Genomic DNA, 13,259 nt, shown 5'->3' with positions numbered 1-13,259 from the left:
ACATATTGGTACCATGAAAAATGATTTAAGCAGTTTTCACTGTATTAAGACTCCTGATAATTTGCATTTATATAAGCACATTATTGGCACAAATTTGTCCCTCTGAGTAGCTCCACATAAAGTGGTTTTGCTTTAATTATCTCTCACAAAGCAACTATAAAATGATTGTAAAACAATTTGCAAGTATGTGTGTTATCCATAAATGCTAAATAACAGTTAAATTATAAACACTATGCAGTGAAATCTGACATTTCTCAGGATAATATTTCAGTTGCTCACCTGACGTACTGTCAACTCTGGAGCAATAACATCTGGATTAGGATAGATGTGTAGCTGGAGAGGTAAGGAAGAGTGTGCACTTACCTTAGGAGCATCCCAAAGGAAGGAGAACCTTCTTTTACCCTCTAATTTTTTTTCTGTACCTTCCTAACCCTCAGTGGACCACATGAAATGATTTCCAAAGCAAACCAAAGTAGTCATATAACATGTATGTATTCAAGGGCTAACACCATGAGTTCAGATATATAAGGTGTTTTAAATATTAACTGATGAATGGATACAATAGACATCTGAACACTTCCTTTGATCCTTCATTAGTGGACTCAATACAAGTCACTGTAAATGACATTTTGGAGACAGCAATGAATAAGTTCGTCAAGATCCCTGAGCACCCATCCAAAAAAAAAAAAACAAAACCCAGAAACTCCTGATGATATTTACATAGTCACTTTTCTCCTCCAGGGCTTTGAAGGTAACACTTTTGCCAGCAGTGCAGAAGTAAGTTTAGAGTTCTCAGTCTCTAATCACTCTGAGCAAACTCTGTGGGTCCTTTCTGGAGCTTACAGTTTCATTTCCAACCCAGTATCTGATTCTCCGAAGGACCAGTGGAGGGAAAGGACAGGATGGTCATCAGTCCTATTCCACAGGTGAAGAAACTGTGATTCAGTGTGGTTTATGCAATGGTTTATGCAAATTCACACAGGGATAAACGAGAGACAGAACCTGAACTTAGATTCTAAAATTAAGGGAGGGAAGGGTGCTACAAATACGGGACATCCACAAAACAGTTTCCCCTGTATCATATGCTTTATGGGCTTCCCTGGTGGCTCAGCGGTGAGGAACCTGCCTGCAACTCCAGAGACACGGTTTGATCTCTGGGTTGCGAAGATCCCCTGGAGAAGAAAATGCCAGCCCACTCCAGTATTCTTGCCTGGGAAATCCATGGATGGAGGAACCTGGCGGGCTAAAGGTCCATGAGGCTGCAAAAGAGCCAGACATGATTTAGGGACTAAATAACAACAACACACACTTCACAGTGAAAAAGTGACAACTGGAAATATGTAATTCCCCATTGCTACATGAATGCATGAATGAATCAGCAGTTCTATGCTGGATTCCTGTGCTGACTTCTCAGACTTGCTGTCTTCAAATAGAAACCCTTTGGGACGTTTAATTTTGTGCCCTTTGCATCCTTCTTCCAACCACCACCCTAGCACCACCTATTTCACATCAGCCTATTTCCTTCTCTGTCCCTGATGAAATACAGATGAAAAAAGCCCCTCCTGTGCCCCAGTTCGGAGAAGGCAAGCCACTCCAGTACTATTGCCTAGAAAATCCCATGGATGGAGGAGCCTGGTAGGCTGCAGTCCGTGGGGTCGCTAAGGGTCGGACACGACTGAGCGACTTCACTTTCCCTTTTCACTTTCACACATTGGAGAAGGAAATGGCAACCCACTCCAGTGTTCTTGCCTGGAGAATCCCAGGGACGGGGGAGCCTGGTGGGCTTCCGTCTATGGGGTCACACAGAGTCGGACATGACTGAAGTGACTTAGCAGCAGTGCCCCAGTTATTTCCCTGGGACACTGCTCTGAGACAGATATGGGACTGGAGAAGGAGCAGCCTTGACAGTTTCAATCTCCATCCTATGCTCTTTTTTTTTTAATTGTTATATATTTATTTATAATTTTAATTGGAGGCTAATTACTTTACAATATTGTATTGGTTTTGCCATACATTGACATGAGTCAGCCATGGGTGTACATGTGATCCCCATCCTGACCCTCCCTCCCACCTCCCTCCTGATACCATCCCTCTGGGTCATCCCAGTGCACTGGCCCTGAGCGCCCTGTTTCATGCATCGAACCTGAACTGGTGATCTTTTTCACATATGATAATATACACGTTTCAATGCTATTCTCTCAAACCATCCCACCCTCACCTTCTCCCACAGAGTCCAAAAGACTGTTCTTTACATCTGTGTCTCTTTTGCTGTCTTACATATAGGGTCATCATTATCATCTTTCTAAATTCCATATATATGCATTAGTATACTGTATTGGTATTTTTCTTTCTGGCTTACTTCGCTTTATATAATAGGCTCCAGTTTCATTCATCTCATTAGAACTGATTCAAATGCATTATTTTTAATAGCTGAGTAATATTCCATTGTGTATATGTACCACAGCTTTCTTATCCATCCATCTGCCAACGGACATCTAGGTTGCTTCCATGTCCTGGCCATTGTAAACAGTGCTGCGATGAACATTGGGGTACACATGTCTCTTTCAATTCTGGTTGCCTTGGTATGTATGTTCAACAGTGGGATTGCTGGGTCGTATGGCAGCTCTACTTCCAATATTTTAAGGAATCTCCACACTGTTCTCCATCTTGTGCTCTTTAAATTCTTACAGAGATGGGGATACCAGCCCACCTTACCTGCCTCCTAAAAAACCTGCACGTAGGCCAAGAGCAAGAGTTAGAACCAAACATGGAGCAATAGACTGGTTCAAAATTGGGAAAGGAGTATGTCAAGGCTGTACATTGTCACCCTGCTTATTTAACTTATATGCAGAGTACATCATGAGAAATGCCAGGCTGGATGAAGCACAAGCTGGAATCAAGAGTGCCGGGAGAAATATCAATAACCTTAGATATGCAGATGACACCACCCTTATGGCAGAAAGTGAAGAACTAAAGAGCCTCTTGATGAAAGTGAAAGAGGAGAGTGAAAAATTTGCCTTAAAACTCAACATTCAGAAAACTAAGACCAAGGAATCCAGTCCCATGACTTTATGGCAAATAGATGGGGAAACAGTGACAGACTTTATTTTCTTGGGCTCCAAAATCACTGCAGACAGTGTCTGCAGCCATGAAGTTAAAAGACACTTGCTACTTGGAAGAAAAGTTATGACAAACCTAGACAGCATATTAAAAAGCAGAGATGTTACTTCATTGATAAAGGTCCATCTAGAAGGAAATGGCAACCCACTCCAGTGTTCTTGCCTGGAGAATCCCAGGGACGGGGGAGCCTGGTGGGCTTCTGTCTGTGGGGTCACACAGAGTCGGACATGACTGAAGTGACTTAGCAACAGCAGCAGCAGCAGTCAAAGCTACGGTTTTTCCAATAGTGATGTTTGGATGTGAGATTTGGACAATAAAGAAAACTGGACATTGAAGAATTGATGCTTTTGAACTGTGGTGTTCAAAAGAGAAGACTCTTGAGAGTCCCTTGGATTGCGAAGAGATCAAACCAGTCTATCCTAAACGAAATCAATCCTGAATATTCATTGGAAGGACTGATGCTGAAGCTGAAGCTCCAATACTTTGGCCACCTGTTGTGAAGAGCTGACTCATTTGAAAAGACCCTGATGCTGGGAAAGATTGAAGGTAGGAGGAGAAAGGGGCGTCAGAGGATGAGATGGTTGGATGGTATCACCGACTCGGTGGACAAGAGTTTGAGCAAGTTCTGGGAGTTGGTGATGGACCGGGAAGCCTGGTGTGCTGCAGTCCATGGGGTCACAAAGAGTCGGACACGACTGAGCTACTGAGCAACAGCGACAGTCCTGTGCCCTGCCTGCCTCTGGGCTGAAGTTTAGAGCTCACATGTGTTGGATTTACACTGCTATCTGGCTTATGGTACAAAGTGAGGGGAGATTGGTAGCCTTCAAATTAACGGCAGTCTCGGCAGAGAGATGTCACCCCTAGAGCCCTGCGAAAGAAAAGCAATTACATGAATAAGTATTACCAGGGTCTTCCTTTGTCGGACAAATGTTCAGTAGCGGCACTTGTGATCAAGTCAATCAGCAAGGTCTACTGAAGGCTTGTGCTTCCACTACTTGTGCACAGATCTCCACACGGTGAGACCTTAACTGTGTGGTTGTGAGTGTGTCGTTCTTGCCACCCAAGACTGGAATGTGTCAAATCAGCTGGCCTGGGAATTCCTAGAGGTGCAGGTCCTTCTTGAATCATGTCTGACACTAAATGTTTGTGGATTCAAATCAGACTGAAAAGGACTTGCCTGAGACTCAGTTTCCACATCTAAGATGAGGAACGGCACCAGAATGATGCCCAGGGGACTTCCAGGAGGTAACATGTCTTGGCTATCACACGTATGTTGTTTTTAGAAAGGAACTCATTTGGGGGGCTTCCCTGGTGCTCCAGTACTTAAGAATCTGTCTGCCAGTGTAGGGGACACAGGTTTGATCCCTGGTTTGGAAAGATCATGCCACAGGGCACAAGGCAACTAATCGCATGTGACACAACTTCCGAGCCCGTGTGCTGCAACTACTAAAGCTGGTTCAGCTGGAACGAGTGCTCTGAATGAGGGGAGCCGCCAAGAGGAGAAGCCCGCTTGTTGCAACTGGAGAAAGTCCGCGGCAGCGAAGACCCAGTGCGGTGAACACTAAATGAATAAAAAGAAAGAAGTCCTAGAAAAAGAGAAAGGAACATGTCTGGATTAAAATTCCACCCCTGCCCCTGCCTACACGTTGGTTGTGTGGTTTGGACAATTCATTTTACCTCTCAGCCATCTGTGAAATGGGAGTTAGGCAAAAGCAGCTTTGAGGCGGAGATGTAGAAAGACGACGTGCTCCAGAAATATCTGTTGAATGAACGATGCTCAGAGTTCAGAGGGAAAGCTTTCCGTGTTAATAGGGCATGACTGTCCCTTTCCGCTAAAGCTGTCAAGCTCTGGAACATAAAGAAAAGGACCTTCTCCCCTTGTCTCCATTCTCCATCTAAGCAAGAATTACTTGAGTGGAAAATCACTAACTTAGAGTGTCTCCAACATTCGGTGCTTTGTCTCCTCCAGGGCAGGACCCCAGCTCCTGGGTTGTGGGGTGGGTGAGTCTGGTGTTGCCTCCCCCTCGTGCTGTTGAGGCAGGGACAGCAGACATCCCAGGCGGCCACATGCTTCAAGACCACCGCAGAAAAGGTGCTCTATGAGCATCTGGGCAAAGAAGTAACTCCGTCCTACTTAGGATTTGATTTCCTATGTTTGCAGGTCTGCAAACTGGATATCTCCTTGTTCAGGTGACCAGACCCTGGGAAACTCAGGTTTCCCTGCTTCTCATGGACACGCTTGAAATGGGACTAAACTAAGTCAAAACAATTCTTTTTTCAATTTTTAAACATTTTAATCAAAGTAGAGTTTGACTTTCAATGTTGTGTGCATTGCTGCTGTACAGCAGAGTGATTCAGTTATACACGTGTGTATATTCTCTTTTATCTTCCTTTTCACTATGGTTTATCACAGGCTATTGTATACAGCTCCTTGCGCTATAGAGGAGGACCATGTAGCTCAACCATTCTATATATGCTAGTTTGCATCTCCTAACCCCAAACTCCCCCTTCATCCCCCCCACTTCTCCAGCTCGGCAACCTCAAGTGTGTTCTCTGCATCTGTGTGTCTGCTTTTGTTTTGTAGATAAGTGCATCTGTGTCATATTTCAGACTCCACATTTCAGTGATGTCACACATGTCTTTCTCTGTGTGACTAAATTTAAGGTGTTGAAACTTTACATTCAAAGTTCCCCATCACTAACTCTAGTTTGTTTCATTTTGTGGCTTTCTTCTAAAGTATACTGATAATAACACAGAACAGATAAACAAAAGGTCCTACTGTATAGCACAGGGGATTATATTCAATATCCTGTGATAAACTATAAGGGAAAAGAACATGAAAAAGAATGTGTATACAGGCATTTCTGAATCACTTTGCTGTACAGTAGAAATTAACACAACACTGTAAATCAACTTTGCTGCTGTTCAGTCGCTAAGTCTTGTCTGACTCTTTGCAATCCCATGGACTGTAACATGCCAGGCTCCTCTGTTCTCCACTATTTCCCAGAATTTGCTCAAATTCATGTCCATTGAGTTGGTGATGCTATCTAAACTTCTCATCCTCCGCCAACCCCTTCTCCTTTTGCCTTCAATCTTTCCCAGCATCAGGGTCTTCCCATTGAGTTGGCTCTTTGCATCAGGTGGCTAAAGTACTAAATTTCAATAAAACAAAACAAAAATATATATATATGTACTGATACTGTTGTGCAGACTCAGTTTATGCCTGCAATGGAGTCTGTCTCTAGAAACTTGAATAAAATGGGGTGATCTCATAGCTACACCTCTGCTCACTAACTATAAAGACCAAGGGGTTTTGGTTAATAGGTAAACTAATTAATAGACATACTTAGTTCATATACCAACATTGGCCACATAGTCTAGCTTTCTTTAGGAATCAGTCCTCCCTGGAGTAACTTTTCACTACAAAGTCACCCCTTCTTGTATTTATGCAGTTGCCCAACAAGCATATCTTGACCATATAACTTCATTTGTCTCATTGCATTGAGCTTGTCATTCTAAATGATTTTATTTCATCCTAACTCATCTGAAGCCTGCATTACAGTCACTATAGATTCATTCTAATTCTTAACCGTCTCATTCCAGAAACCCTGATGACTTTATGTTTATACATTGTAAATACTATTTCTAATAAAATGATAATGAATTTCCAGGGCCCTTCAAATTTGTAAATAATGGGAATATTTTTCCAGCAACAGCCAATTACACTAGCTGGGAAAGTCATTCTATCAGGAACACTTACCCTTCAGCTGATTTCAATGTCAGAAAACCTCTTCATTCTGATTATTCCTGCAGTTCGGAGTCAGCCAAGACTACAGAGATACTATGTAAATGGCTTAAATGGAAGAAGTATAACAATAATAATTCTTAATGAGGAGACAGTCTGGCTCAGCAGAAGGCTGGAAACCTGGAGATGGAGGAGTATCCTCCTGTTTCTTCACTAATGTGTCTGTGACCTTGGGCAAATCGTTTGGTCTGTATGTAAGCACTTGGCTCTCAGCGAGCAGAGTCTGGCAACACAAGGCAGGGAGAGGAAGACAGGACCAGAGGAGACGCTGGTTATGGATCACTTGCCACATGCCGGGCACTGCGCGGGATGACTGAGTTCACTGCTCAGGAAAGCAGGAGGAAAGAATTACCTCCATGTTACAGATGGGATGGAAGCTCAGAGCCAGTCAATTCCCACAGCCAGGAAGCAGAGGAGGCAGAATGTAGACTCAGGTCTACCTGGTTCTGTGGCGAAATTCCTTTACACACCTGACTTGCCTTTGTGCTATTTCAAAGAGGCTCAAACAAGACAGGTTATCTCATCTAACTAGCAAGACTCATAGCAAGACTCATAGTAAGACTAGGGAACTTCAGATCCAGATCAGGGAGTGAGCAGCTCAATTGCTCTGGATGGAAGGACTGGAGACTCAGGAAGGGGTCTAGACTCCAACCCTTGCAGTGGTCCCCAACATTTTTGGCACCAGGGACTGGCCTGGTGGAAGGCAGTTTTTCTACAGATGGAACTGGGAGTGTCGTGGGGGATGGATCGGGCGGCATAGCAAGGGGCAGGGAGCGACGGGCCCTGGGGAGCAGTGGGTGAAGCATGACCCGTGGGCCACCTGCTGCTCACCTCCTGCTGTGCAGCCTGATTACTATCAGACTGAGGACTGATGCTGGTCCATGGCCCAGGGGCTGGGGACCCCTGCATTAGAGTTAACTGTAGGGTCCTCTGGTGCTGTATCAAAGGCTTGAGCTTGACTTTGGGATGAGAGAGAAGATGCTGACAAAGGCATGTGTTCCCCATCTTGATGGCAAGTGCCTCTGTTGGCACTTTTGGTCCCCCCTCCACTTCTGAATCCCCCTCTATTTATGTGGAACACGCGTCAGCTGCACCCCCTGGCTGAAACGTATCCCCTTCTTCCAGGACTCCTGCGGTGGCCTCCTAAGGGTCTTTCTGATTCCAGCCTCAGCCTCTTGAAGCCTCTCCTCACTGAAGGAACAGTAATTTCCCCCCTGAGGACAATAAAGAGTAATCAAGAGATTCAAGCCAGGGGATTACATAATTAGACTTACAGTTTAGGAAAATTAAACTCTGAGCAATTAATGCATAATGATCTTCCCCTTTTACCTCTTTAGCCACTGTTTCCTTCCACCCATTCCCTCCAGGCAAACTGAGTCCAGAACTGTCCTTAATGGATTATTCTGCCTGACAAGCCCCTCTGCCTGTGCCCATGCCCATGGTCTTGCTGAAACATCTCTATGAAGCAGTCCTCCTCACCCCACCCACTTGGGAAGCCCCCCAAAGACCTTCACTCACAGCCCTCACAACTCACTCATTACTTTGAAACGGCTTCTTTGTCTCCCTTCCAGGGTGTGAGCCCCTCAGAGACCAGGGCTGCACCACTCCCACCTCAGTCACAGCTCCCAGGGCTCCACTAGATGTTAGTAGCCACAGTCCAGCCTTGAAGCAGGCGCCACTCCCCCTACCCCCCAGCAGTCCTGGACTGCTGACTGGAAGGAGCCGCAGAAGGACCCCTGACTCTCAGGGAGCCTGAGAGCTCTCCCCAACAAAGTCTCGCCATGACCGCTTCCTGATTCCGAGTCCTCAGCCCCTGGCGGTATCCAGCACTATACTTCCCAGTGCACTGCACGAATGAATGAAAGGCCACAGCCTTTACAGCACCTTAGTCTTGGGAAGTCACATGCAACGTCTGATGCCAGGCAGAATTCATTCTTATCTTTCTTCTTATTTTTTTCTTAGTTCCCAAATCTTCCCTTCCCCAACTCCACCCACACACTCACTTACCCATGCTTTCTTCATCCCAATATCAAATCAGTCAGAGAAGAAGTCTGAAAAATTGGCTTTGGGGGTAGGGAGTGGCATTCCCTACCCAGCTCTGCTGTCAGATTTGGGTGGAACCAGAGGCAGGCCCAGGGCTGGGCTTCTAAAAGCAGGAGGTAAGACAGCCACTGACTACTGTCACATATTCACTACTGCAGCTCCTGCTGGGTGGCCTGTTCCCGCTTCTCTGAAGGTGGGCGCTGACAAGGGGCAGAGGACCACCTTTAGGCTGTGGGATGGCAGGGCTTCTAATATATGGGGTGGACTGGTGCCGGGGTGGGGAGGCGGGTCTTGGGTGGGGAATTGGAAGGATGGAGAAATGTGGGGCAGTGGCTGAGCCCCCACATGTTCTAGGGAAGGCCCGCATAGGAGAAAGGAGGGAGGGGCCATGACCGCTTGGAAATCCCAGCTATAACCCTGGGACCGTGACCCTTGCCAGCCTGGCAAGTCCTTTACTTTCCAGATGGTGCCACCGTGTCCCAAGCTCTGAGCTAGGCCACGGCGTGGGGAGCGGGTGCTGGGGCGGAGCAGGGGGAGAGGAGTAGCGAGAGGTGGGCTGCCTGCCAGGACATCAGGGCCTCACCCTCTCCCCACCCTCCCCTCCCGTGCTCCAGTCTAGTTGACTGAAGGAAGCAACCACCGCAGTGGGCAAGGAGAAGACGCACATCAGTATCGTGGTCATCGGCCACGTGGACTCTGGCAAGTCCACCGCCACCGGGCACCTCACCTACAAGTGTGGGGGGATTGACAAGAGGACCATTGAGAAGTTTGAGAAGGAGGCAGCTGAGGTGAGCCACCCGCCCGCGGGGTTGGCTCTAGAAGTGGCGGGGGCTGGGGATGGCGGTCCGCTTCTGGCTGGGTCTGCTGGCAGAGCGTGGAAGCAGGGCACGCTGTGAGGTCTTGGAGCGGTGGCTGAATCTCCCATCAATGCGCTCCTCACTCCTTACCCGTCCCCAGATGGGTAAGGGCTCCTTCAAGTACGCCTGGGTGTTGGACAAACTGAAGGCAGAGAGAGCGCGTGGCGTCACCATCGACATCTCCCTGTGGAAGTTTGAGACCAGCAAGCACTACATCACCATCATCGATGACCCGGGCCACAGGGACTTCATCAAGAACATGATCACCGGCACCTCCCAGGTAAAGCAGCCCTTGTGCCCAGGTCCTTCCCTTTCTAACTAGGGCGGATGGTAGGGGAGGTGGCTGGCAGAGGGAGGGGAGGAAACTCAGGCTTTATTTCCTCGGGGAGGAAGGGCATCATAAGCCTTAGAAGGTATCCGCGCGGACTTTCAGTTCTGACCAATCAGAAGACAGACTCTAATGCGGTCCAGACACCATCCTCCTTTCGGGCTGGGTCAGGGACTGGGTTTTCTGACACCCAGACAAGTAGATCACCATGTGGGGCTCCTGAGGAAGGAACCGAAAGCTTATGTATGGGGCTGAGTAACAGTTTAAGTGGGAGGCAGGACCTCTGTGCACAGCAGCAGCCGGGGGATGAAGGCATTGTCGGTTTCTGGGGAGCGTCCCGCCCGCAAGGGGCCGGGGATTGCCCGAAGCTCTAGCCAGCCTCCCAGCACATCCGGCGCCCCCTCTCCTAACCAACCTCTTGCCCCCACGATGTCTGCCTCCCGCAGGCCGACTGCGCCGTGTTCATTGTGGCTGGCGGTGTGGGCAAGTTCGAGGCGAGCATCTCTAAGAACGGGCAGACCCTCCAGCACACCCTGCTCGCCTACACCTTGGGTGTGAAGCAGCTGATCGTGGCGGTCAACAAGATGGACTCGACCGAGCTGGCCTACAGCGCCGCACGCTTCCAGGAGATCACCAAGGAAGTGAGCGCCTACATCAAAAAGATCAGCTACAACCTGGCCACCGTGGCCTTTGTGCCCATCTCGGGCTGGCACGGAGAGAACATGCTGGAGCCCAGAACCAACGTGAGTGCAGGCTGGGTCCATGGGCCGCCGGGCGGGGGAGCAGAACGGGTCTTGGTCCTGGGGTGGGCATGCAGGGAGCCACTCCCTGGCCTTGCCTCCTCGTTTACCGCATCCCTGTTCCCGCAGATGCCTTGGTTCAAGGGCTGGAAGGTTGAGCGGAAGGAGGGAAATGCCACCGGGGTGACCCTATTGGAAGCTCTGTACTCCATCCTCTCCCCCACTCGCCCATCAACAAGCCCCTGAGGCTTCCGCTACAAGACGTGTATAAGATCGGAGGTGAGGGGCCAAGGCTGGGCCGGCTGAGGGGAGACACCAGTGCAGGAGGAGGTCCGCTGTCTGACTTGCTGGGCTTCAGATCCTGACCTGTGAGCAGTGCCAAACCCCCAGCGTTTCCAGTTTATCTGATATGCAGAGGAAACAGCCAGTCCTTGAGTTTGGCACTTCCTACGACGGAGAATGAGATGGCTGGATGGCATCACCGACTCTGTGGACATGAGTTTGAGTGTACTCCGGGAGTTGGTGATGGACAGGGAGGCCTGGCGTGCTGTGATTCATGGGGTCGCGGAGAGTCGGACACGACTGAGCGACTGAACTGAACTGAACTGACCAGCTCTGTAGGTGACCTTGGCCCTTGATCCCCAGGAAGCCAGCTCTTACCGGGCAGGGCTGGAGTGGTTCTAACCACCTGCCCTTCTTCTGCGCAGGCATCGGCACGGTGCCCCTGGGCCGAGTGGAGATCAGCTTCCTGAAGGCTGGCATGGTGGTCACCTTTGCCCCCAGTGGCCTCACCACTGAGGTCAAGTCTGTGGAAATGCACCACGAGGCCCAGTCGGAGGCCCTGCCCAGGGACAACGTGGCCTTCAACATGAAGGACATGTCTGTGAAGGACATCCGTCGAGGCAACATGGTTGGAAACAGCAAAAACGACCCCCGGATGGAGACAGGCAGCTTTGTGGCCAAGGAGAGCCACCCAGGAGGCCAAAGCCCTTGGTGCATGGTGGTGGTGGAGACTGCCTCTTAGAAATCAGCCCCGGTTTTGGTGGAGGCCCCAAGCGGCTCGAGGTTTGGCCCTGGATCTTGGGTCCCAGCAGTGATCCTCTTCCTCTCCCCCCGCCCAGGTGATCGTCCTGAATCATCCAGGACAGATCCACGCTGGCTATTCTCCAGTGCTGGACTGTCACACAGCCCACATCTCTTGTAGGTTTGCTGAACTGAGGGAAAATATTGACCGCCACTCGGGCAAGAAGCTAGAAGACAACCCCAAGGCCCTGAAGTTGGGCGATGAAGCCATCATGCAGATGGTCCCCGGAAAGGCCATGTGTGTGGAGACCATCTCCAAGTACCCGCCCCTAGGTGAGCTGGGGTGGATGGCTTCTGAATCCTGGGAGGGAAAGCACCTCTGACTGAGACCAAGGAGCCGTGCCTTCTGTGTCTGTTTTCAGAAATCTCACTCTTTTCCTTCCTCCTGTCCTCCAGGACGTTTTACCGTGCAGGACATGAGGCAAACCGTGGCCGTTGGTGTCATCAAGGCCGTGGAGAAGAAGAGGCTGCGGCCAAGGTCACTGTAAGGTCAGACCTCAGTGGCCATTTGGCTTCTCTTCCCCGGTGGACATCTTGGCTTCTTCTTTTCTTCTTCATTTCCCGCTGGCGGGAAAGAGTCCCGCCAGACCGTTGAAGAGCCTCTGACGAAACAGCTTTGAACAGAAATCAACCCTCCCTCCTAGACCTCCGGAGCAACCAACCTGGTCTCCTCACCTCGACTAACTGACCTATGAGAGACCACCACTCCAAATCTTGCCTAAAGTTATGTAAGTTGCTCTCTGCCTTTGTTCCGCGCAAACTTCCCCGACCTCGCTCTGTTAGGTCCGGGGATCCAGCCCGGAGGTGCCTAACCAGTAAAGCCTGTTACATTATTTGGCATCTGGGTTCTTTTATTTAACGTCATGGGCCGTTTCGACCTTACAGTCACCAAGTCAGCGGTGAAGGCCAGCAAGAAATGAAGTGCATCCTTCTCCCATGCCATTTTCTCGGCAGCCTCCACTGTATGAGATACTTCTATGACTGAATAAAATTAGTAGTAAAACTTCTAGCTGATTTGGTTTCCTCCAAGAAGGAAAGGGTGAGGTCAGTGAGGAAATTCTGGGTAAAGAACCAATTTAAGGGCCATAGGCTTGGAAGTGTTTTATGCCGTGGGTAGTTAACACACCATTCAGGTCTTAACAGCCTTCTTCTGTTTCCCACAAGGAAGAATTGTTTGGGGATGTGATGAAGTCGAGTCAATAGCATAAGGCGAGATCCCAGGGCTAATAGGTGAGTCCAACACTACCATGTCCAAAGGCTGAGTTTTGCCAAGAGAATACACT

General features: G+C 48.9%; 1 pseudogene; it reads left to right on the top strand.

Annotated features, from left to right (window-relative positions):
• Positions 1-12,464, top strand: part of LOC148773914 (elongation factor 1-alpha, oocyte form-like) — a 43,798-nt pseudogene extending 31,334 nt beyond the window's left edge.
• The last annotated feature ends 795 nt before the right edge of the window (positions 12,465-13,259 follow it).

This window comes from Moschus berezovskii, chromosome 25 (genome assembly GCF_049115385.1).
Source record: "Moschus berezovskii isolate FMDL1 chromosome 25, NW_MosBer_1.0, whole genome shotgun sequence".
Lineage (NCBI taxonomy): Eukaryota > Metazoa > Chordata > Mammalia > Artiodactyla > Moschidae > Moschus > Moschus berezovskii.
Note: the sequence above shows the minus strand (reverse complement) of the source record. Positions and strands in the feature narration are given on the sequence as shown.